Source organism: Rhipicephalus sanguineus, chromosome 5, assembly GCF_013339695.2.
Source record: "Rhipicephalus sanguineus isolate Rsan-2018 chromosome 5, BIME_Rsan_1.4, whole genome shotgun sequence".
Classification (NCBI taxonomy): domain Eukaryota; kingdom Metazoa; phylum Arthropoda; class Arachnida; order Ixodida; family Ixodidae; genus Rhipicephalus; species Rhipicephalus sanguineus.
Genome location: NC_051180.1, coordinates 116,284,872 through 116,306,764, shown reverse-complemented (window position 1 = coordinate 116,306,764; position 21,893 = coordinate 116,284,872). Strand labels below are relative to the sequence as shown.

Sequence of the window (21,893 nt, the reverse complement as noted above, 5' to 3'; positions counted from 1 at the left end):
TTGTGGTGCCTGGGAATGCATCCTATATATTTTAATTAGCGCCACCTTAAAAAGACACTTTCGGTTTCGATATCGAGGGGGTGGCTTCTCAGTGTCGTTTCATAGCAGTGTGACGTCACAGAGATACAGAAATTCGCGACGTACTAGCGGGAAATCCGTCATCTGCTCGTGGTGCAATAGACAACGATGAGTGAATTGTCGTCCAGTGACCCTGACAGTGATTTCTACGATTTAGGCTGCATGCAGGACGCAGAACTCGCGAACTCGGAGGAACTGTCTTGACTTGTCGGGATAATGTCCTTGCAGTGTGCCTGGCTTGCAAATGCTCAGCGACGAAAACTTCAAAGTCAAATTAAAATATTTTATACGTGTTCTCCGACTCCAGTGTGTGGACAGCGTGGACACTGCATACCAACGAAGCAAAAAATGTCCCTTTTGCGATGTCTCAAAATCGTGTCAGTACTCCTTTAATTATTGCAAAGAAGCCAAAATTTCGCAGAGTTACCGACCTAGACATAAATGCTTTGAAGGAACGTTTAACGCCCGAAAGATCAGTGACTGTCAGTAAGACGGACTACTTGTGCTACGCGTGCTTTTGCTACCACTGCAATGAAAGATCTTCACCGAACGCACAGTTTAACGATGACATTCTTATGCCCCCTGAAAAAGAAATCGACGCAATTAACCAGATCACTGCGACTACCGGTGCACGTGCGTTCAAGTCACCCGAGAGGTGTTGCTGTTTCGAACTCAATCGGTCTGAGGACGCGAGAACGAGCTCTCACTGCGCCGTCTCTTACAACGAGCATCTCGGGTGCGCGCGCGCCTACTCGGTAGCTCCGCGCTCGTGGCCGCTGCAGTGACCAAATAATTTCAAAATTAACGTCTTCAGTGCCGGCGACACCTTTCTAGGTACCTGCTGACCTTTTAATAAAAAGAAATTCAATCCTGCCTGCATTTTATACACTTGCTGGGCAAGAAGTCGGAATTGCCCATCCTTGCCTAAGGGTCTCATTGGAGGGGCCGTAACTATTAGTGCAACGACATTATGCAACATGTTTTTAATGATTGTGAAAGCTGATGTGGAGGAGAATAAGTGGACAAAGTTTAAGAAATTTAAAAAATGGGTTTTTTTTTAATTGTCGTCAGAAGTTTTCATTGTTCGGTGTTTTCTTGAACTTAGCCCGATCATATCTCTTTACTGAAAAGATATATAAATACAAGATTTGGCAGTTTGGTAGATACGCATGCGAAGAACGTAATGCGGAATTTTCGTACCTCTGCTACAAGGCTTTTTTGAGATAAAGACCTTCAAAGTAAAGAAAATTTTGCCGATTGGGCCATTTTTGAGGTTTTTTATAAAAACATCTACACTACACATAAAAACTAAAAATACCTGAGCAGAAGCAAAAACATGCATATATTTAGGTAAATAAATTTCAGCTACCTAACTTTAATATATTTTGTGCAATTCATAACGAAAGTTGGCCAAAACAGCAGAGCGGATGAGCGCTCCACTCCACCTCTTCGTCATTATTGATTTCCTGTGGTTCGAAAAAATTTTTGGCGGCAAAACAAATTGCGGATCTCTTCTTTCCACTCATCAGGCAATAATATATAAAATTTTGAAATAAATTTGAGAGGTCGACCAGCCATGGTTTGTTCGATCTTACGTGGAATCACCCAACCACTCCCTGCACTATTCTTGTCGCGCAGCGCAAGCCATGGCTTGTCACCATTTCTTCATCAATGGAGAGATACCCTACGGAATGGAGGAAAGCGGCCACATTGAACGGATTTTTCCGCCTCATCATAGTGGCACGTGCTACCGCAGTGCTGGACACGCGAGTGGCAGATGTGGATTTGCCAGCGAACCAGGTGGCTGCATTCTTCTTCCTTTCGACGTTCGTTGGCGTGAACATCCTCAGTGTCTACGTACTGGACCTGGTGGTGATCCACACCGCAACTCTCAGCCCAGCACGTCACTATGCTTTTGCTGGCTTGTACGGCACACTAATCTTCATCTCAAGGTGGTCATTCGGCCGAGCGTTCAGGATGCTGCACAACCAACAGGTAAGTTTTCAAGCGAAACTTGTACTGACTGATTCGTAGAACTGGTGATCGTGGTGTTCCAAAAAAAAAAAAAACCACCGCCGCGAAAAAACCACGTGACGTGCTCACCAAAAAACCTTCTTGAACCACAATTGACGCCCACCAATGAAATAATAATCAAACGAAATAAACTTTATTTCCGGGGCTGTGTTTTTAACAGGAAGCTCCCCGGTCCGAAAGCGAGTGCCTTGACCACTAGGCCCCGTGCACATGCTGGCCCAATGTCAACTGAACTGAAGCATACGAGTGCGTTCTACCTACGATAAAAACAAAAAAAACATGGCTGATCCCTCTGTCAGAGCAATCGGTATAACACGAAAGTGAAACGTGTCTTCACAGACGTAGCTGAGCATTTGTTGTGCATTGTTTCGGCACAAGGGCGAAGGAATGAATGCTATAGAAACAAATTCTAATGCAGCGCGAAGAACGGCAAGAAGCTCGAAATTCGCAACGCCCTGCTCGAGCAGAAAGGACGCGCGGAAAGAACCATACACAGGATGAGCGCGAACGAACAACTGTCACAGCTCGACAGTTAAAGGGACACTAACTAGAAAGAATGAATCGGTTTACATTGATAAATTGTGCTTTGAGGACTGTAATGTCGTCAATTTCACCATCACATGTGTATTAATAAAGGAGAAATTAAGTTCAAAGATTCATTTTTAAATTTCAAGCCAAAATTTCCACGCGGGATGTCACTGATTCCAAAAGTGTATTCATCGTATTTTGGCGCCATTGGTTCAACAAAATTTCCTCAAACTTGGTATTGTTACGACCGTACCCAGCATTGGAATTCTTCCCACGTTTGCGAACCCGACAAGAAGGTCGTCGGCGCATTCTATGGGGTAGCGTGCCCTTGGGGCAGCCTCGCAGCCAAGAGAGAACAAAGGTCAACGGACCGGTTTTGCGCGGAGAGGACCGAGTAGGAGGAATTGCAGGAATTGAGGACTGGTTCTTGACCGACTAGTCGTCCACGCCACACATCTCCCCTTTCATGCGCGAAGCGGTAACTCCAGGAGGGTGATCCTCGCTCTCATTGGCTAGTTCGATGCAGACGTCACCGCTCCGTATAACATCGCTTTCTGGGGAATTCTAGGGACGGTGCAGCGTCAACCACGAGAGAAATCAAGAGCTCGATTATTCCCCATGAGGCGATGCCAAGTTTTCCCAGTTTACCTACAGTTCCTGCCGATCCCGCAACAAGTGAGCCTCGCGTTCCCGTCTCCCGACTTATCGGAGAGCGATTCTTTTCACCTGTCGGACGCTCTCGATGGACGGCAGCGAAAGCGCCGGGGCGCGAGCTAGCACCTCTTAGACCTAGCACGAGCAAGCGGAATAGCACATACTGAGACAGCGACGGAGCAAGCAAGACAACATGCTCTCGTGTCGACTTGCTTACACCGTCCCTGCCTCGGTGTGAGCTATTCCGCTTGCGTTATGTATGTACACGAACAAGCCCAAGCTACTCTTCTTGCGTACAAGCATTCCTACGGGACACTTAAAATGTGTGCAGCTTCATGCAATACCCCCCCCCCCCCCCCCATGAAGGAAAAAAAACGCAAAACACTTCTCAAACCATTCACGGAAACTACGTAGTCAGCACACATGACACCAATGAAAATGCCTCAACCTAGCTGTTGCCAGTACATTTGGTTCATAGGCGCTTTCTCAACATTTAGCACTTCACATTGCGTTTTCACACCTCACTTGCCTGTATTTCTTTTCCCAAGAGTCGGTTTCAGTGCTAATGAAGACGTGCTTGAAACGGCCTGCCACGTTTTAAGTGGTAACGAATTAACTAGGGGTGTGCGAATATTCGAGAGTTTCGGATATTCGTCGAATATTACATTCGAAATATTCGTATTCGATTCGAAAATCGTGTATTCGAATTGTTTCGAATATTCGATAACTTCGAATTTTCGAAAATTTCGAATATGCGATTCGATTATCATGCATAAAATAACTCTTAGAATAACAGAGAGTTGAGCTAGTTGGTACGTATTCATTCTAAAAAGAGACAGGGCGTGCAAACACGGACACAAGAAAGAGATCAGGACACCACAAACGCCGACTAACAACTGAAGAGACGCACAACGGCTGAAAAGAAAGAAGGCACGAAAACTTATCTGCGCATGCCCATGCAACCGGCGAACCTATCAATCCGGCACGCGTGGCGGTCTACGTAGAAGATAACTGTTAAGGCATTTGAGTTCATCTTTATGCAAGTTAATCGACGGTTGGCTCACGCATGCGCTACCACTATTCTCGATATGCCATGCTTCAATCATCATTTTGTGTCCGTGTTTGCACGCCCTGTCTCTTTTTAGAATAAAATAACTCGTCTTCCACATTTCTGCTGCGTTCGTATAGCTAAAAACGTTGCCGAGAGGAGCGATAAACATTGTAAGTACGCGGAGGCACGATATCTGCCTGCGACGAGCACCCCAATACGTATGATTTATTGCTGGTGCATCTCCGACGTGCAGCGCTGTTGGCGATCATGTAACCATACATTTTCAATATTATGCGGCCCCGTAACGTGCCGCACTACCACTCGTTCACTATGCGGGAGCAATTCTGAAGAAAGACAGTGTCCAATGTGACTGGTGGCGGACTGTAGGCACCTTCAGATACTCCAGTCTGGCAAAGCTTTGCCCCATGTACGTCCCTATACCAGCCAATTCTGTTCCAAGCGAGCGTGCCTTTTCAGTGGCAGGGGGGGGGGGGGGGGTTGGCTCCGTTAGAAGGGAGCGCCTTCTGCCTGATCATGTGGAGAAACTAATATTTCTTCATGATAGCATCTAGTCATTACTTTCATTGTGCCGTGATATTTGCTTGTGTTGTGATGTGCATTGTGCTAGCCTGGACATTGTGTTCTGGAGATAGCAGTGTATGTTGTGTTGCCAGTCAGGCTGTTAATGTTATTTTTTTTTTCAAATAGCTACATGGTAAATAAAATATTGTTACTGTGGAGGCATTTTTTCTTTGATATTCGATATTCGATTCGATATTCGAAGGTGGATATTCGTATTCGATTCGTATTCGAAAAAATTGATATTTCGCACACCCCTAGAATTAACGCAACTTTACTAGCTCGGAAGCTGTGGACACACGCCCACCCCGTTCATGCCTCTCACACACACCCATCACGCACCACGCGATTGTACTACGTGTTCCGCGTGTTCGGTGGTTGTACCTAAACCGTCCCTAGACACACTCTCTGCTCCTAGGTGAAGATGTACCTAGATGAGCTATCGCTTTGATCACGTGACTTTATGCCCACGTGACCTGAGGATCGTTCTCCTGCATTTACCGCCTCGCCTTTCGCGCTCTTCCCCCTCGCCGAGAGAATTCTGGAATCTGCCGTGTGCGAAATCTTGGTGCTGTGAGTGCGTGACCATATTTGGGCATCGTGTTAGTTTGTGCCCTCTCCATGTGTTGTGTGGTGCCTTTCCCCTCCCTCGTGGCCGAGGTGCCGAGACCACCGTATTGGCTGAAGATGCGGACAATGCGCCCAGGGTTGGCAACGAGGCGCTATAAAAGGGCCGAAGACGTTTTTTGTATGTATCACTTGTCTCTTGATCAGTTGATCATTCCGCCTCAACCATGTAAATAAATCTCTGTCGTTCGTACGAGCGCCTCTAATCTCTGAATGGCGGGACGAAGGGTCCGATGACGGGGGCCAGCTACCAATGATGAGACCGGCAGGACCCGGAGTCCCAACAGTATGTTAACCCTATGGCCCCCTCAGAGGACAGTGTACTTCATTTTTACCGTTTAGGAACTACGTAGGCCCTAGAAGGCGCGGTCAAAATGTGACGTCACGGCGAATGGTGCGGAAACTTCAAGGTGTCGTCGCCACCCACATTTTCTTTTTGCGCGATTTCTCGCTTACTAAGCGTCTTCTCGCAGCAAACGTGGTGTTTTTCGTAACGTGAAATAGTAGTTTGCTAGTACGAGAAAAAATCTTTTTCCTCTTTAGTGTCCCTTTAAAGCCCGCTGCCAAACAACAAAGGAGGACGCACTGAACGAACGCACAAGTATACACAGGATGAGCGCGAACTGTCACAGTTGTAATTTGAGCAACGCGCTCTAACGCAAACTTGCGGTGAGAGCACAAGACCTACAAGCCATCCTCCATCGCGAGATAAGCACGCGCGCACGCATAGCCGTGCGCACAGGAGGGCGGGGGGGCAGGAGGGGCGGCAGACCCCCTGGTAACCTAACAGGGGGGCGCAAAATGTGTCCCGTACATTGACCGTTCTAGTCACATAAGAGGGGGGGGGGCGCAAAATCAGCCCCATACATTGACTTAGTAGTGTGGGGGAGCGCTGCGATGAACCTTCGCCCCCCCCCCCCCCCCCGTCCCCCTGATGGGGAACCCTGCGCACGCCTATGCGCGCACGAGCGACCACGCCCTATGGAGGCGCGCGCGCATCGCAACGCGCGGCTCGACGACCCTTAAAGCGCGCCCAAGTTTTTCCACCTCGACCAAACTGTTATTGCAATATGGTACACATGCGTTTCGCATGTGCCTTAAGTGCGGAACACTTCGTGGGCCCAGCTTGTCGCCCATCCATGCATCTCATGGGCGTGATCACGCTCACAGTAAAGCAAGCGCCCAATACAGGCCCCAACAAGGCTAGCAATGCTCAAAATCGGGTTAAAATGAACAAACAAGGTCTAAAACAATATAATTCACAGAAATTACAAAGAGGTATTCGCAATGATTAACATAAGTCTCTAAAAACGCCTCGGAAACATGCGCCTGACTCCCGTGCCGCGCAAGAGATGGCGCCACCGCCTCGCCCCTGACAGAACTCGTCGCTGCAGACGACACGTATCGGAACCGCCGTTACAGGCAGGAAGTCAATAACGCACAGCAAAAGGTAGCGCGCATGCCGCATACCGAGTTTTCGAATCTCCTTAAACGAGATTCTACTCGTGACGGGGAAACCCTACATGCTCACCTCAGTCAGTGACGTCATCGATGCGTTGGTAAACGAAGCAGTGGAACCCTATACGAACGGGAATCGTTGGGTGTACGTGCTACGCGCTTCCTCGGGTTTCAGAGTAGTGGAGTTGCCATACGTTTTTTTCTTTGTGCTTATTCATGTTAATGGTTATTAACATGAATAAGCCAGAATGCCGTGAGGTGAATTTTATAGATCAGAAGTGTGTGATCTCGATACGGCTTTATGTAACAAACACGCATTTTATCAATCAATGCAGGAGGAGGCACTCTACAACCAGTTCCTCTGGCTCAAGGCCGGCGGCAAGTTCTTGAGCGCAGCGCTGGTATTCGCTTTCGAGCTCCATGTCTCAGAATCATTCCACCGCAGTAAGTTACATTGTACACTATACTACTTATAATTGATACCAACATTCAAAATGATATTTCTTCCATAACTTACTGCTTAAAATCGTACTCTTCTGAGCTTCATCGTCAGTTAGACCACGCCCACTGAATGGCAAAGGCCTCTCCTGTGTTTCTCCAATTAACCCGGTGCTGTGATTGGCTGCGGCCGCGTTATCCCCACAGACTTCTTAATCCCAGAATCCCAGACTCGTCTGCCCACCTAACTTTCTACCACCCATCGTAGCGCTTGCCTTCTCTTGAAATCCACTCTGGCACTCTTATTCACCGTTGACACATGTTTCCGAGTTTGAGGAAGCAATAATAATTAGTACCAAGCATTTGAAGAGCATTGATTCAGTTTCCGTTGTGGTTATGATGTTCACTTTCAATAGCTATAGCTCACTCGGCTAATAGCGGATGTATTTAAAAAGTTTCACTTTTTTCGGTGTAAACGACGTTACGTCGCATGTGTGCTTGGCCTTCCATTTTCTGCCATATCAAATTTATATCGATCAATCAATCAACCTTTATTAGTGACAAAATAATAATTATAATAATATCTGGGGTTTAACGTCCCAAAACCACGATATGATTATGACAGACGCCGTAGTGGAGGGCTCCGGAAATTTCGACCACCTGGGGTTCTTTAACGTGCACCTAAATCTAAGTACACGGGCCTCAAACATTTTCGCCTCCATCGAAAATGCAGCCGCCGCGGCCGGGATTCGATCCCGCGACGTTCGGGTCAGCAGTCGAGCGCCATAACCACTAGGCCACCGTGGCGGGGCATTAGTGACAAAATATGAGAATACAATACAGCTAAATATGCATAAAGAAGTCCCAAGGTTAGAAACCGGAGGCGGGACCTCCCATCTTAAATTTCAACATGGCATGTTGAAATTCTTTTTTTAAACAATTTTAACATGTTACACGTAACCAAGACAGCATCAGATATTGCAGTGATTACTAATAAACTAATTTTAATCTGAAAGCTTCACCTATTTGTTAAGTGATTCTGTTACTACTCTCACTCGTAAAGTAGAAAAAAATGACGGAGAATTACCTTGCTGAGAGAAGCTCTCTCCGATTGCGAACAGTCACTCCGTTAGAGAACGGGAGACTTGATTACACATTATGCTATTAAAAAAAAGCCGGCAGATCCCACGCATTGTGGGAATCGATGTAATGCGAAGCAGCCAGCAAAGAGCTGCATACATCGTCTTGTATTTATGTTCGTCACACAGTAACGTCGCGCAATAGCAACTTCGGGGTAGATCGAGCTAGCGAAACGGCCGCCAGCGCACCATGAGCGTGGCACGTAAGTCATGCTGTACATGACATGCGTGTCATGATTTTCATGTTAACTCGTGTTATTTATGTTCGTCACACAGTCACGTCGCAAGATACCAATTTCGGTGTATATCAAGCTAGCGAAGCGGCCGCCAGCGCACCATGAGCGCGGCACGTAAGTCATGCTGTACATGACTTAGGTGTCATGATTTTCATGTTAACTCGTGTCATATATGTTCGTCACACAGTCACGTCGCAAGATACCAATTTTGGTGTATATCAAGCTAGCGAAACGGCCGCCAGCGCACCAAGAGCGTGGCACGTAAGTCATGCTGTACATGACATGCGTGTCATGGTTTTCATGTTAACTCGTGGTTTTTATGTTCGTCACACAGTCACGTCGGAAGATACCAATCTCAGGATAGATCAAGCTAGCGAAACGGCCGCCAGCGCCCCATGAGCGTGGCACGTAAGTCATGTTGTACATGACATGCGTGTCATGGTTTTCATGTTAACTCGTGGTTTTTATGTTCGTCCCACAGTCACATCACGCAATACCACTTTAGGGGTAGATCAAGCGAGCGAAACGGCCGCCAGCGCCCCATGAGTGTGGCATGTAAGTCATGCTGTACATGACATGCGTGTCATGATTTTCATGTTAACTCGTGTTATTTATGTTCGTTACACAGTCAATTCGCAAGATACCAATTTTGGTGTATATAAAGCTAGCGAAACGGCCGCCAGCGCACCATGATCGTGGCACGTAAGTCATGCTGTACACGACATGCGTGTCATGATTTTCATGTTAACTCGTGTCTTATTTATGTTTGTCACACAGTAACGTCTAGCAACAGCAACTTCGGGGTAGATCGAGCTAGCGAAACGGCCGCCAGCGCACCATGAGCGTGGCACGTAAGTCATGCTGTACATGACATGCGTGTCATGATTTTCATGTTAACTCGTGTTATTTATGTTCGTCACACAGTCACGTCGCAAGATACCAATTTCGGTGTATATCAAGCTAGCGAAGCGGCCGCCAGCGCCCCATGAGTGTGGCATGTAAGTCATGCTGTACATGACATGCGTGTCATGATTTTCATGTTAACTCGTGTTATTTATGTTCGTCACACAGTCACGTCGGAAGATACCAATCTCAGGATAGATCAAGCCAGCGAAACGGCCGCCAGCGCCCCATGAGCGTGGCACGTAAGTCATGTACATGACATGCGTGTCATGGTTTTCATGTTAACTCGTGGTGTTTATGTTCGTCCCACAGTCACATCACGCAATACCACTTTAGCGGTAGATCAAGCGAGCGAAACGGCCGCCAGCGCCCCATGAGTGTGGCATGTAAGTCATGCTGTACATGACATGCGTGTCATGATTTTCATGTTAGCTCGTGTTATTTATGTTCGTTAAACAGTCAATTCGCAAGATACCAATTTTGGTGTATATAAAGCTAGCGAAACGGCCGCCAGCGCACCATGATCGTGGCACGTAAGTCATGCTGTACATGACATGCGTGTCATGATTTTCATGTTAACTCGTGTCTTATTTATGTTCGTCACACAGTCACGACACGCAATACCGATTTCGGGGTAGATCAAGCTAGCGAAACGGCCGCCAGCGCACCATGAGCGTGGCAGGTAAGTCATGCTGTACATGACATGCGTGTCATGATTTTCATGTTATGACTTGTCATACCAATTTTGGTGTACATTCGATTAAACAAGTGACCAGGAGAGCACAAAGTCGTAGGCGGCTACACGGACGGACGGACGGACGGACGGACGGATGGATGGATGGATTTAAGGGACAAAAATACCACATATATTTAATGGAGTACAGACACGATTTTGAGACATTGCAAAACAGACATTTTTCTTTTCCTTGGTATGCAGTGTCAACGCTCTCCACACACCAGAGTCAGACAATACGTATAAAATAATTTACTTTGATGTTAAAGTTTTCGTCGCAGAGCACCTGCAAGCCAGCCACACTGCAATGAACTTTATCTTGACTAGTCAACACAGTTCCCCTGAGTTTGCGAGCTCTGCGTCCTGCATGCAGCCTAAATCGCAGAAATCACTGTCGGGGTCACTGGACGACAATTCACTCATCGTTGTTCGCCTGTAACACGAGCAGATGACATATTTGCTGTTAGTACGTCGCGAGTTGCTGTGTCCCCGTGACGTCACACTGCTATGATAACGTCACTGAGAAGCCGCCCCCTTGATATCGAAGTCGAAAGTGCCGTTTTAAGGTAGCGGTAATAAAAATATATTCGATGCACTCCCAGGCACTCCAATACTTGTTTTAGGTTTCTCAACACCAGTATTTTTATTTAGAGCAACAAACCAGAAATTTTTAAAATTCGTGTCAGTACTCCTTTAAACTGAGTAAACTCGTATACAGCAGCAAGGAGAGCCTTCGAAATATTTTGTAACTGCAGGCTGAAATGTAGAAGTGAGTACAGTGTGAAACAGCTCCCAAATGAAACTGATACATAACGTTTAAGCAGTTTTCATCAGTTAACATCAGATGATGGATTCATGACACTGTCATCTATAGGTGACACTGGGGTTTAAGCAAAAACGCCTTCATCCTGTGTTCAACCTAGGCTCGATAAGTACACTGGCAGCCTGCATCTACAATCCATCTCACAAACTGGCTGCAGCACTGTGGAAGGTACGGTGTTATGACCGGCTGTCGGTGGCGAAGCACTGACCAAGAGAATCGGCGGACGAGGTGTTCTCCCGCTGCTAGAACACCTGTATCCTTCCTGGAAACGAAATTCCTGGGACGGTGAGTGACCAACAATGGGCAGAATCTCGGCCTCAAAGTCTGGGACGGCGATGCCGGAGACAATGGACCACCTGGGCTTGGCTTGGTACGCTGCCACCTGACGGGTATGTTTGGACGGGAGTCTCCGCAACCCTTTCGCTGCGTCGGGAAAAGATCTGCATGGGCAGGCACGAGGAACCTGTTCTGCTTCTCCCCCACCTGCGTGTCGACAACCGCAGGACTCTTGCCGCTTCAAGTGTGCCATGACCCCTCCGCGACAGTGAAATGGACTGTGCCATGGTGGGAGGTGTCATGTGTGTGATTGGTGGTCATCAAGAGGGAGGAGCCAAACTGAGGGGTTAAAACGACGATGCTGAGTGAGAAATGGGGCTCTGAGCCCTCGGTAACAGGCTCATCCAATTCGCTCGTCACTGAACTCTTTCCTTGTAACGATGTAATTGAGTGTTCAAAAAGTGCCAGTAAACTTGTTATTGTTTTCCCAACTTGCTAGTATCAGTTCCTCAACCCGGAGACTCGACTACGCTACCAAACTGAGTCCGGGTACGACGCTGCCCTCTCGTAGCAACAGCCTGGTTGTCGAGAAGGGACGGATCCAAACACACCGGCACGACAACTGGAGTCAGCGGTGGGATTGATCCAAATACCCGGTCGCAACAACTGGTGATCAGCGGTGGGATCTGAAGCTACAAGCGACAACAACAGTCGGCCTAAGGGATTGCAGCTGTCTGGAAACATCGATCACGTGTGGGTGAGTGCTTGGCTTTTCCTTTGATGTGGACCAGGTTCTAAACGAGGGTTTTAGAACTGGTAGATAACTTTGCCGAGAGACTCAAGGTTACGTACTCTCGGATAGTTATTTTGGAAGTAGCGGGCACTCAGGACGATCATGGATTTGGAGAAGCTGCAGGAGTCGGACTTGTTGCTGTTGTGTAAGGAATTGGGGATAAATACAAAGGGTTTGGCACGAAAATCCCTAATCATACAGGCAATCATTGATTTGGGGGCCGATGATGAGGAGCTCTGTGAAGAATGGGAGGTCGTCAACCAAAAAAAGGAAGAGCAGCTCAGAGAGCGTAAGAGAGAGGAACGCCGCGCAGAACTCGAAAAGGAAGAAAAGAGGCGTAAGCGCGAGCATGAGGAAAGGATGCGTGAGCACGAGATTGAGCTCCGCAAACTAGAAGTCAAGATAGAACTCCTAAAGTTGAGTAAGAGGTCGGGCAGTTGTCCCCAGCGAGTGGTACCTCTTCTCAACAAGAAGGCAGAGTTCAAGATGTCAAGGTATATGGAGCCATATGTGGTATCAGGGGATATCGGTCTGTATCTTGCAAAATTTGAACAAATGTGTGAAGAACTGTCTTTTGAGCGAGACACTTGGTCTCAGGGGTTAATGTCAGTTCTGCCCAGTGAGGCACTTGAGGTTGTGGCGCGACTCAGTGAGAAGGACGCGGACAACTACGATGTAATTAAGGCATCTTTATTCCCGGAGTTTCGGAATATATGGTATAAGAGAGGAATGGCGCGCAGAACTCGAAAGGGAGAAAGAGAGACAACGCCGCGCAGAACGTGAGCGAGAAAGAGAGGAACGCCGCGCAGAACTCGAAAGGGAAGAAAAGAGGCGTGAGCGTGAAAGAGAGGAACGCCGCGTAAAACTCGAAGCAAAGAGACAGGCGTTCGAGGAAAGGAGGCGTAAGCGTAAGATCGAGAAAGAGAACAAAGAGCGAGAGGTCGCCGTTGGCGGGATAGCGCCAGAGAAAGGCCCGAACTTTCAAGAGAGCATGAAAGCAGAGCAGGTTGAGAATGAGGCCTTGGCTGGTCTTGAGTTAGGGACAATTCCGGAAGACGTTCCTTTTGTGGACGAGGTTGGTACTAGCCGCCCTAATGGGCTCAAGGAGGAGCTGGAAACCTTCCTCGTGCCTCAAGAGGACGTTTCGGAATCGTCAGAAGTAAACACTGTTAGCGTGGTGGCTAACAATAGCAAGGACGTGACGCTTCAAGGGTTAGGCAATACCGTCGGTGAGGGCCCAGATTTAGATTTTATCAGCGCTGACGCAGATAATTTGGCCCGACAGTCCGACGCGGCGGAGAATCCAAGAGGTGCGAGCGAGATAGAAGGTGTAGCGGAAACACCAACGAGCTGCATGGCTCCGCAGGTCGCAACCCGAAGTGAGGATGAAGGCGTCGAGGTCAAGGATGTTTGCCGAAAACGCAGAAAAAGAAAGCGGCGGAAGCATTCGGCACAGAGTAAGCTTAAGAAAGGTCCCAACCCGGCGGGAAAAAGACAAAAGGGTAGGCCACAGGACAGTTTGCGGAAACGTAAATTGAGGCGTTCATTCAGCCGCAAGCAGCGAGAGAGGCACAGAGGGAGAAAGCAAGGTGCCCTCCCACGACGGAAGGCGAGGTTGGGATTGACAGCTTCGGGAGAGCACCTGGGTCCGAATCGTCAAAGTCGAAAGACCAGTGTACGGCGGGTAACAAAGCACCGCGCGGAGGCGAGCACAAAGGGAGAATGGACAGGGTTCCCCCCCCGTTTCTGGCATTCCATTCGCCTTCCTGAAGGGAGCCGGCAGAGGTGCCGAATGAAGCGTGACTGTAGAATGCCGCTGTTGGCTCGTGCATGTTGTAGCCTCTGGCGAGCTAGAAAGCCGGCTGGACCGCGGCCCCATCGGGTACGATTCAAGCGAATCTAATTGAGAAGAGGGGAACGGTCAGTTCGTGTAGGTTTGCACGTGCGTGCAAACTAGGATTACTTATTGTTTTGTTAGGAATGTAGAATTCAGCCAGTTTATTTTTGTGTGTTATGAGATGCGGTGTAAAGGTTTAAGAAGAAAAACCGCGCAGTGGTAAAGGGCTGAAGAGAGCATCGAAGTTTTCTTTTAATCATTAGGATGAAGGTGTTTTTAGTGCGAAAACTAATTTTTGTAGTTTTGAAAGGTTATGTGCGATATCGTATGCGTTCACTCACATGTCGATTTGGGGTGAATAAGCATTTGAGGAGAGATATCTGCATCAGTTTCCGAAATGAGTTTGGCACTGAGCGGTGCAGTTTTCGTTACGCGCTATTGGAATTGACAGGCATTTGGTGCAAGGTTTTAGCATAAAACCAATGCAAATGTTTGAGGTGCTTTTGAAGTGTATTACATCTGAGGGTTATATTTTGTTTGTACAGTGCGTTGTAACGTAACGTAAGGATCAGCTTTTAGAAGAACTTAGAGGGATTAGGTGAGTGGTTAGTTGTTTTTTGTCTTTTGCAACGCTATAGGAATGAGATAATTGAAGCGCTCAGGAGAGCACAGTGGTTTTTATCTGAAGCGTTCGCATGGGCAGGTAAAGTTAACCGAAAGAACCTGTTAAGAAGCAGTGTTTATCCCGTTAGGTTTTGTTCTCTTTTTTTTTGAGGAATTAATGATCGAGTGATCACATGAGCGGGTCAGTAAGGTTTCCGAACCTTACGGCGTGAGCGATCGTTCAAAGGTATGTGACGTGGTCGAACCTTTTGATAGGGTTCTGACTGTAAAGGATGAGAAGGTCATTTTGCAGGTGCAATCGTAGACTATTTAGGTCACGGCGTAGGCCTAGGTTTCAGGAAACCTAGTGAGCTTGTGAGCTCAGCAGTAGTAGACTATCCGCGGCCCAAAACAAAGACGGACGAAGGGGTGTTTTGGGGCTCGCTGGAATGCAGTCTTTGCATCGGGAGTTTATTCATCGTTGGCCACCCCTTGACCGATGTTCTTCGCGGGATAGAACAGGCGAGAGTAGTTTAAGATGAAAAGAAGGAAGCTGCCTTCTTAAGCGTGAAGGCGGTACTGATTAACCGTCCGGTTTTGCGAGCTCCGGATTTCGACCGAGAGTTCACGGTCCAGAGTTATGTGAGTGATCGAGGCCTAGGTGCCAATAAATGTCAGAAGGATGACGATGGTAATGAACATCCCGTGCTCTAATTGAGCCGAAAATTGAGTTCTCGAGAGATGGCGTACTGCGCTTCAGAAAGGGAGTGCGCTTGCATTGTGTGGGCCATTCATTAGATGCAGTGTTATCTCAGAGGCGTCAAATTCAGCGTAGATACGGATCGTTATCCCCTTGCCGGGCTGCAAACTGCGACATCTAAGAACAGTCACCTTCTGAGGTGGAGCTTGATTTTTAGGTAATATCTTTTCGACATTAAGGATAAGAAGGGCAAAATTTGAATGGAAACGCTGACGCGCTTAGCCGCTCTTTCTAAGCAAGTCTGGGGTGCTCTTCCCAATGTCTCGAAATTGATATTTGAGTTTTTTTTTTCGTTTTCGTGCAACTATTTGTGTGTTTGAGTAATGTAGCACGTTTGGCTTCTCAGCATAAGTGAGTCCTGAGAGTTTTGAGTGTCAGCTTTTCGTATAAAGCTAATAATGAAAATTTGTTTACCAACCCTCTTTTGGCCTGGTTTGCTCGGAGGCGGCCGAGTGCTTGCTCTGCATGTGGTTGAGTTTTAGAGAGGCCGCAGAAGTTGGGTTGCAACTGACCAGACAATGCTTCAAGAGCTTTGGGCTTTCAACGGTGGCGAATTTCGTCGACCCTTCGAGCAGCAGCGTTGGCTGCTGCCCTCCGTTTCTCCACTGGCGAGGGAGGAGGCTGTTATGACCGGCTGTCGGTGGCGAAGCACTGACCAAGAGAATCGGCGGACGAGGTGTTCTCCCGCTGCTAGAACACCTGTATCCTTCCTGGAAACGAAATTCCTGGGACGGTGAGTGACCAACAATGGGCAGAATCTCGGCCTCAAAGTCTGGGACGGCGATGCCGGAGACAATGGACCACCTGGGCTTGGCTTGGTACGCTGCCACCTGACGGGTATGTTTGGACGGGAGTCTCCGCAACCCTTTCGCTGCGTCGGGAAAAGATCTGCATGGGCAGGCACGAGGAACCTGTTCTGCTTCTCCCCCACCTGCGTGTCGACAACCGCAGGACTCTTGCCGCTTCAAGTGTGCCATGACCCCTCCGCGACAGTGAAATGGACTGTGCCATGGTGGGAGGTGTCATGTGTGTGATTGGTGGTCATCAAGAGGGAGGAGCCAAACTGAGGGGTTAAAACGACGATGCTGAGTGAGAAATGGGGCTCTGAGCCCTCGGTAACAGGCTCATCCAATTCGCTCGTCACTGAACTCTTTCCTTGTAACGATGTAATTGAGTGTTCAAAAAGTGCCAGTAAACTTGTTATTGTTTTCCCAACTTGCTAGTATCAGTTCCTCAACCCGGAGACTCGACTACGCTACCAAACTGAGTCCGGGTACGACGCTGCCCTCTCGTAGCAACAGCCTGGTTGTCGAGAAGGGACGGATCCAAACACACCGGCACGACAACTGGAGTCAGCGGTGGGATTGATCCAAATACCCGGTCGCAACAACGGGGCTCCTTAGCCAATAGGAAGAGCGAACACCTCTCACGACGTATTCACCCGCATCGCGCGTCGTCTGCAGCAGTGTGCCCGGTGTCCCCATACCGTCTGCGCTCACACGTTGGGCGAGCAGAGCGAGCGCACTGCAGTAACCAACGCTCTTACGTTGGGCGAGCAGAGCGAGCGCACTGCAGTAACCAACGCTCTTAGCGTTGGGCAGCGCCGCCAGCGCCCGAAAAACACGCGTTGTGTCAGTAAAGCGAGCACATGGTAGCAACAACGCTCTCAGCGTTGGACACCAGTGGTAGCGCCGGGAAAAAAAAAACATGGCAGCGACCGTCGAAGCTGGTTCCTTGCGCGTCGAAATTATGAAGTGGCCGTCGTGAGCTCTGTGGCCCGTGAGTTCAAAGTCGACGCTTCTGTTTGCATTATATTTGTGTCCTGACGCTTCGACAGCAATGTATTCCTGTCTGTCTTGCACTGTTTCGAAGATTCATTCTCAAATTTTAGAGACAAGGCTTAGCAGGCGTGGCTGAACAAACAGCTAATCAAGGGCCAAAACGTACCTAATACTTTGTTTTCAGCGTGAGATGACCGCAAGCGATAGCCGATTCCACCGTTTATTTATTGCTTCCAGGACAGTGGGCAAGCAGCAAGTGTGAGTTTGGATCGAAGCGGAGCGTCTGCATGGGCGCTGCCATGTTTGCTCGTCATCAAAATTATCGGCAGTTATCGATACAATAATTCAATGCTTACGACGTACATGCGAATCGCCATTCGCGTATCACGTATTGCTGTGACGTAGCACGTGCCAAACAAACGCAGTTTCCTTAACCTTCTCCAGCTATAATGCAATTACAAACAGAACTAAGTTTAGCTGCGCAAGCATGTAGTTTGTTTACACCTCATAGCTTCCACACTGGTGCAACCAGCTTGTGAGATGGTGTACAGGAAGTTCGACGACGAAGACAAGAAAATTCACCCCTGGCTTCTCCGACGTCTCGTTTCTTCGAGCATTTTTTGTCGTTGCTGATTATTCGAAAAATATTCGGTATTTCGAATATGCACTATTCGATTGGAGCACCGAATCGAATAGCACGATATTCGATTGATTATTCGAAATTTTCGAATATTCGCACACCCCTACCCAGACCTTGGCACGCTTGTAGTTCTTCCGGCACCTCCTTGATCCGACATTGTTTCCGGGCAGATAAGTGGGGTCGAGTGTCATTTTGTCCTCTGTATTCCATGGGGAAAAAATTTCGGGGGGGGGGGAGGGGGGGGTGCACGGCACGGTGCCCCCACCCCCTGGATACGCCCCTGGATCCTGGCCGTCAAATAGGAGAGGGAACTAATCCCTCATAATTTTGCCGATTTGGAATAAACTCGTTCCTTCCCCTGCCACCCGTGTGCTCCCTTCACATATTTAGTGGACAAGTGGTGAGTAGCGGGGCTTGCCCAAATTCTGTGTTACATACGTTTCTGCCCGCGAATGAAACTCTTCCTTTTTCATCACTTGGAAGTGACTGCGAACTTTGGATCATGAGGGCGCGGTCGCGCGCGATATCTCGACAGATATCGGTATCTCGCCGCTTGCTTTGCGTTGAGACGACAGAGAGCACGAATACCGCTTCGCTCCCTGGAGCGCCCCTATTCGCTAAAACCAACGTTTCGTACAGTTACTATTACCTTTTAATGGTGGCCTTGATTAAGGTATCCCGACTTAGCTTAGCGTGCCAGTCACTTGTGTTTGCGGAACCAACTGCCCGAGCCGGTTTGGGTGCATACGACGTTTGTTGATTCACCGTGGTGATGACGGGCAAGGTCTGCGTTGTTGCTTACTTGTGCCTTGCATGCGCACGGGTATTGCAGTCGCTTTGTTTCGCCCGGCCCACAAGGCCCGTGCTGGTCGTTTCTGTTCTGTGCTCGGCGACTCGGGCGACATTTCCTTCGTATGTCTGCATTGCGCGCGGCGACTAAAGTTCCTGCACCAAACGGTAGCCCCTCAGCGGTCTCCGTTCGGTGCTTGGCGATTGGACTCGTCGAGCCGAACGGCGGCCCCCTTGTCCGGGTAGGACCCCGCCGGCTCCCAGCCGTGCGGTATTTCTTGGGTACGTCAGTTTTGTGTGCGGCGACTGAAGTTGAGCCCTTTTGTTCGAGGAGAACAAAACGAGTCTCTTTGGCATGGGGCTAGGGTATGGGGCCGTGAGACAGGTACGTCTGCTGGGCGCGCCTCGTCGAGCGGTAGCCCTCGCGTGTGGGAAAGGTCCGTCTGCCCGAAACAAATCTTCCTCCCACAACCCGGTGAGGAAGGTAGTGCCGGGACAGACTTACGGATGATGTCTTGATGAGTATCGTAGAACTCTGGGACAAAGCGCCTCCTCCCATCTGACATCGACACAGTTAGGCGAGATCGGATCCAAGAGAGTTAGCTGCTAGCCTTACTTCATATAACATTCCAATTTGTTGGTCTCCCGGCAAAGAGACCTTGTCGTCGTCGCCCTAGCGGCGAAACTGACTTTCTTTTTTTTTCTCAATCAGCGCAGACGAAGTCACACGCAGCACGTGCTGATACTGTAGCCTGATATCACGCTAGTATCGATGTCAGCAGGTGCGTCATGCGAAAATTGACTTAGCCTAAGTGTCAGAATATCAACATTTCCAGAGCTTCACACTTGCCCAGAGCCGTCTCTGTAGACACGATATCTGTATGGCGAAATATAGGAAGCTTCGGCAGGCTGTTTAGTGGGGAGCCTGATAACGACAACGGCACGATAATAAATACTTTGCGAATAGGGGCCCCAATGTTCGGGGCCCCAATTAAGGCCCTTTGCGTGTGCTCGCTCTGGGTCAAGCATGGACTAAGAGTTTTCGAATAGGGTATGCGGCGCTTTGGACCCCCCCCCCCGTTCTAGGTCCCTCCAGTCTTGGCCAAGAGCCGTCGCTTCGGTGGGTGCCGGCATGTTTGTTTGACGCAAAGCTTTTAGGGCAGGCTTTGGGGCTCCCTCTAAATTGGAGAAACACCGTCCCCAACGCAAAACTCAAACGCTGTTTGGGTCTCGCGCATGCGCAGTGGCATCGACGCTATTTCTTTGGGGCCCCTATTCGAAAACTCCCTAATGTCCCCAGTAATTTATTACACAATTTGCGTGACGCATTTCACGAATTCAAAAATTCCCGCCCAGATATGAATAACTCTTAGTGACGGATGTCGTGACGTGAAGTACAAAGCGATGACGTCAGCAAACCAATGTGCCGTCTGCTACATTTCAAACGTGCGCCAACGCTTTGCGACACAATTGAAACAAGCAGCTGCGTCACCCGGCAATAGGAACCTGTCGTCGTCTCCGTAGTCGTCGGACGAATCCGGCCATGAGCGTCCGCCTGGACACGAATGCACAGTCGCAACGGAAAAAAAAAGTCACAGTTTCGCCGCAAGGCCGAAGCAATGAATGCGATAGCAAGAAACTAATGCTATATGAAGTTACGCTCGCCAATGGATACTCTCAGTTTCAACAGCGCTCCTGTTGCAAAGGCGGCCGAAGCAGCGAAGGAAACTAGCGTGCTTCAAGTGTCGAGCTGTGACACTTGATAGTTCGCGCTCATCTTCTGTTTGTTCGTTGTGCGGCGTCCCTTGATCTCGAGTGGCTTTCGTACGCTCCGTAACATGAGCGCGGACATCACGGTGAAAGCGTGGAACATCCCTCTTCCCCTCAGCACAAGAAAACCGCGCGAGCAGACAGCGGAAGGGCAGGTTCTCCCTGCGCAAGTATAAGAAGAAGCGAGCGAGCTCGCCGACGACCTTTAAATGCGCCTGTCGCGCTCCTAACGCCATCTCGCTGGTAATGAATAAACGCTTATTAGCGCAGCCGTCTCTGAGTCCGTCCAGCGGTAAAGGGTGTGTAATAACGCTCGCCGTTACCTATGTGGAGGACCTGCGTTTCGTGGCGTAGTGGCTAGCGCCACTCCTGTGCGTTGTTGAACAATAAAAAATTCGCAGCGTGCGCGTTAACTAAAAGCCGAATTCTTCTGTCTCTCATTCCCCATTAGCAGCCATTGGCATGTTCCAGTAGGAAACGTTAGTAGAAGTAGAAGTGTAAGTGTTAGCTAAAAGCCGACTTCTTCTGTCTCTCATTCCCATTAGCAGCCATTCTTTACCTCCAAGGTAGTGCCTGGTGAGATTTCTCCTGTGCGTGATTAAACAATAAAAATTTTGTTCAAAACGCCGTTGATTGATGAAATAAACCAACGAAAGACGCCAGATGTTTTGTAAAAGCAAAACGGAAGAACGCCAGATGTTTCTAAAGCAAAACGAAAAGACGCCAGCTGCTTAACGAAAGACGCCAGATGTTTTCTAAAGCAATGGTTATCTAAACAATGAAAATTCACAGCGTACATGTAAAATTAAAGTGAGCTGCAAGTCGTCATAACTCATCGAACCTTTAGTATAAACGCGCCCGATCTCACGTCGGTGATGATGTACTGGGCAGAATTCACGGAAGATTCACGGTTTACCGATGAACCTCCGCAGCTTCGCCCACTCATCATCATTCACTCCGTGGATATGCTGTGATTTTTCTGAATTATTTTTCTTTGGCGCTTTTATATATATATATACATATACATATACGGTGCATGACGGCGGCGACGGCGACGGCGACGGCAAAATCCAGCCGAGACTGTCCATATAATTGCTATCGCAATAAAATTAGGCAGATCCCACGCACTGTGGCAATCGATGTAATGCGAAGCAGTTAGCAAAGAGCTGCACACATCGCCTTGTTTGTCTTTGAGCCAAATGAAATCATTCATGCCATGGCATCTAGTCCACCATATATCGCATGTTTGCCATGCACGCATGCATGCACAATCTAGAGTACACCATGCCAATCAAACGCATATTCTGGTGTATAAATGCATGACCTGTCGTTTATGTTCATCACGCACTCGTGTCACGCCATA

General features: G+C 48.6%; 1 protein-coding gene across 2 annotated transcripts in view; it reads right to left on the bottom strand.

The window, feature by feature from the left end:
• LOC119394175 (bifunctional purine biosynthesis protein ATIC) overlaps positions 1-21,893 on the bottom strand; it is a gene marked incomplete at its 3' end in the record, with an annotated part of 164,844 nt that overhangs the window by 122,576 nt on the left and 20,375 nt on the right. The window contains 1 exon segment of one of the 2 annotated variants that reach the window (XM_049415676.1): positions 10,791-10,795. 2 annotated transcript variants of the gene reach the window in all.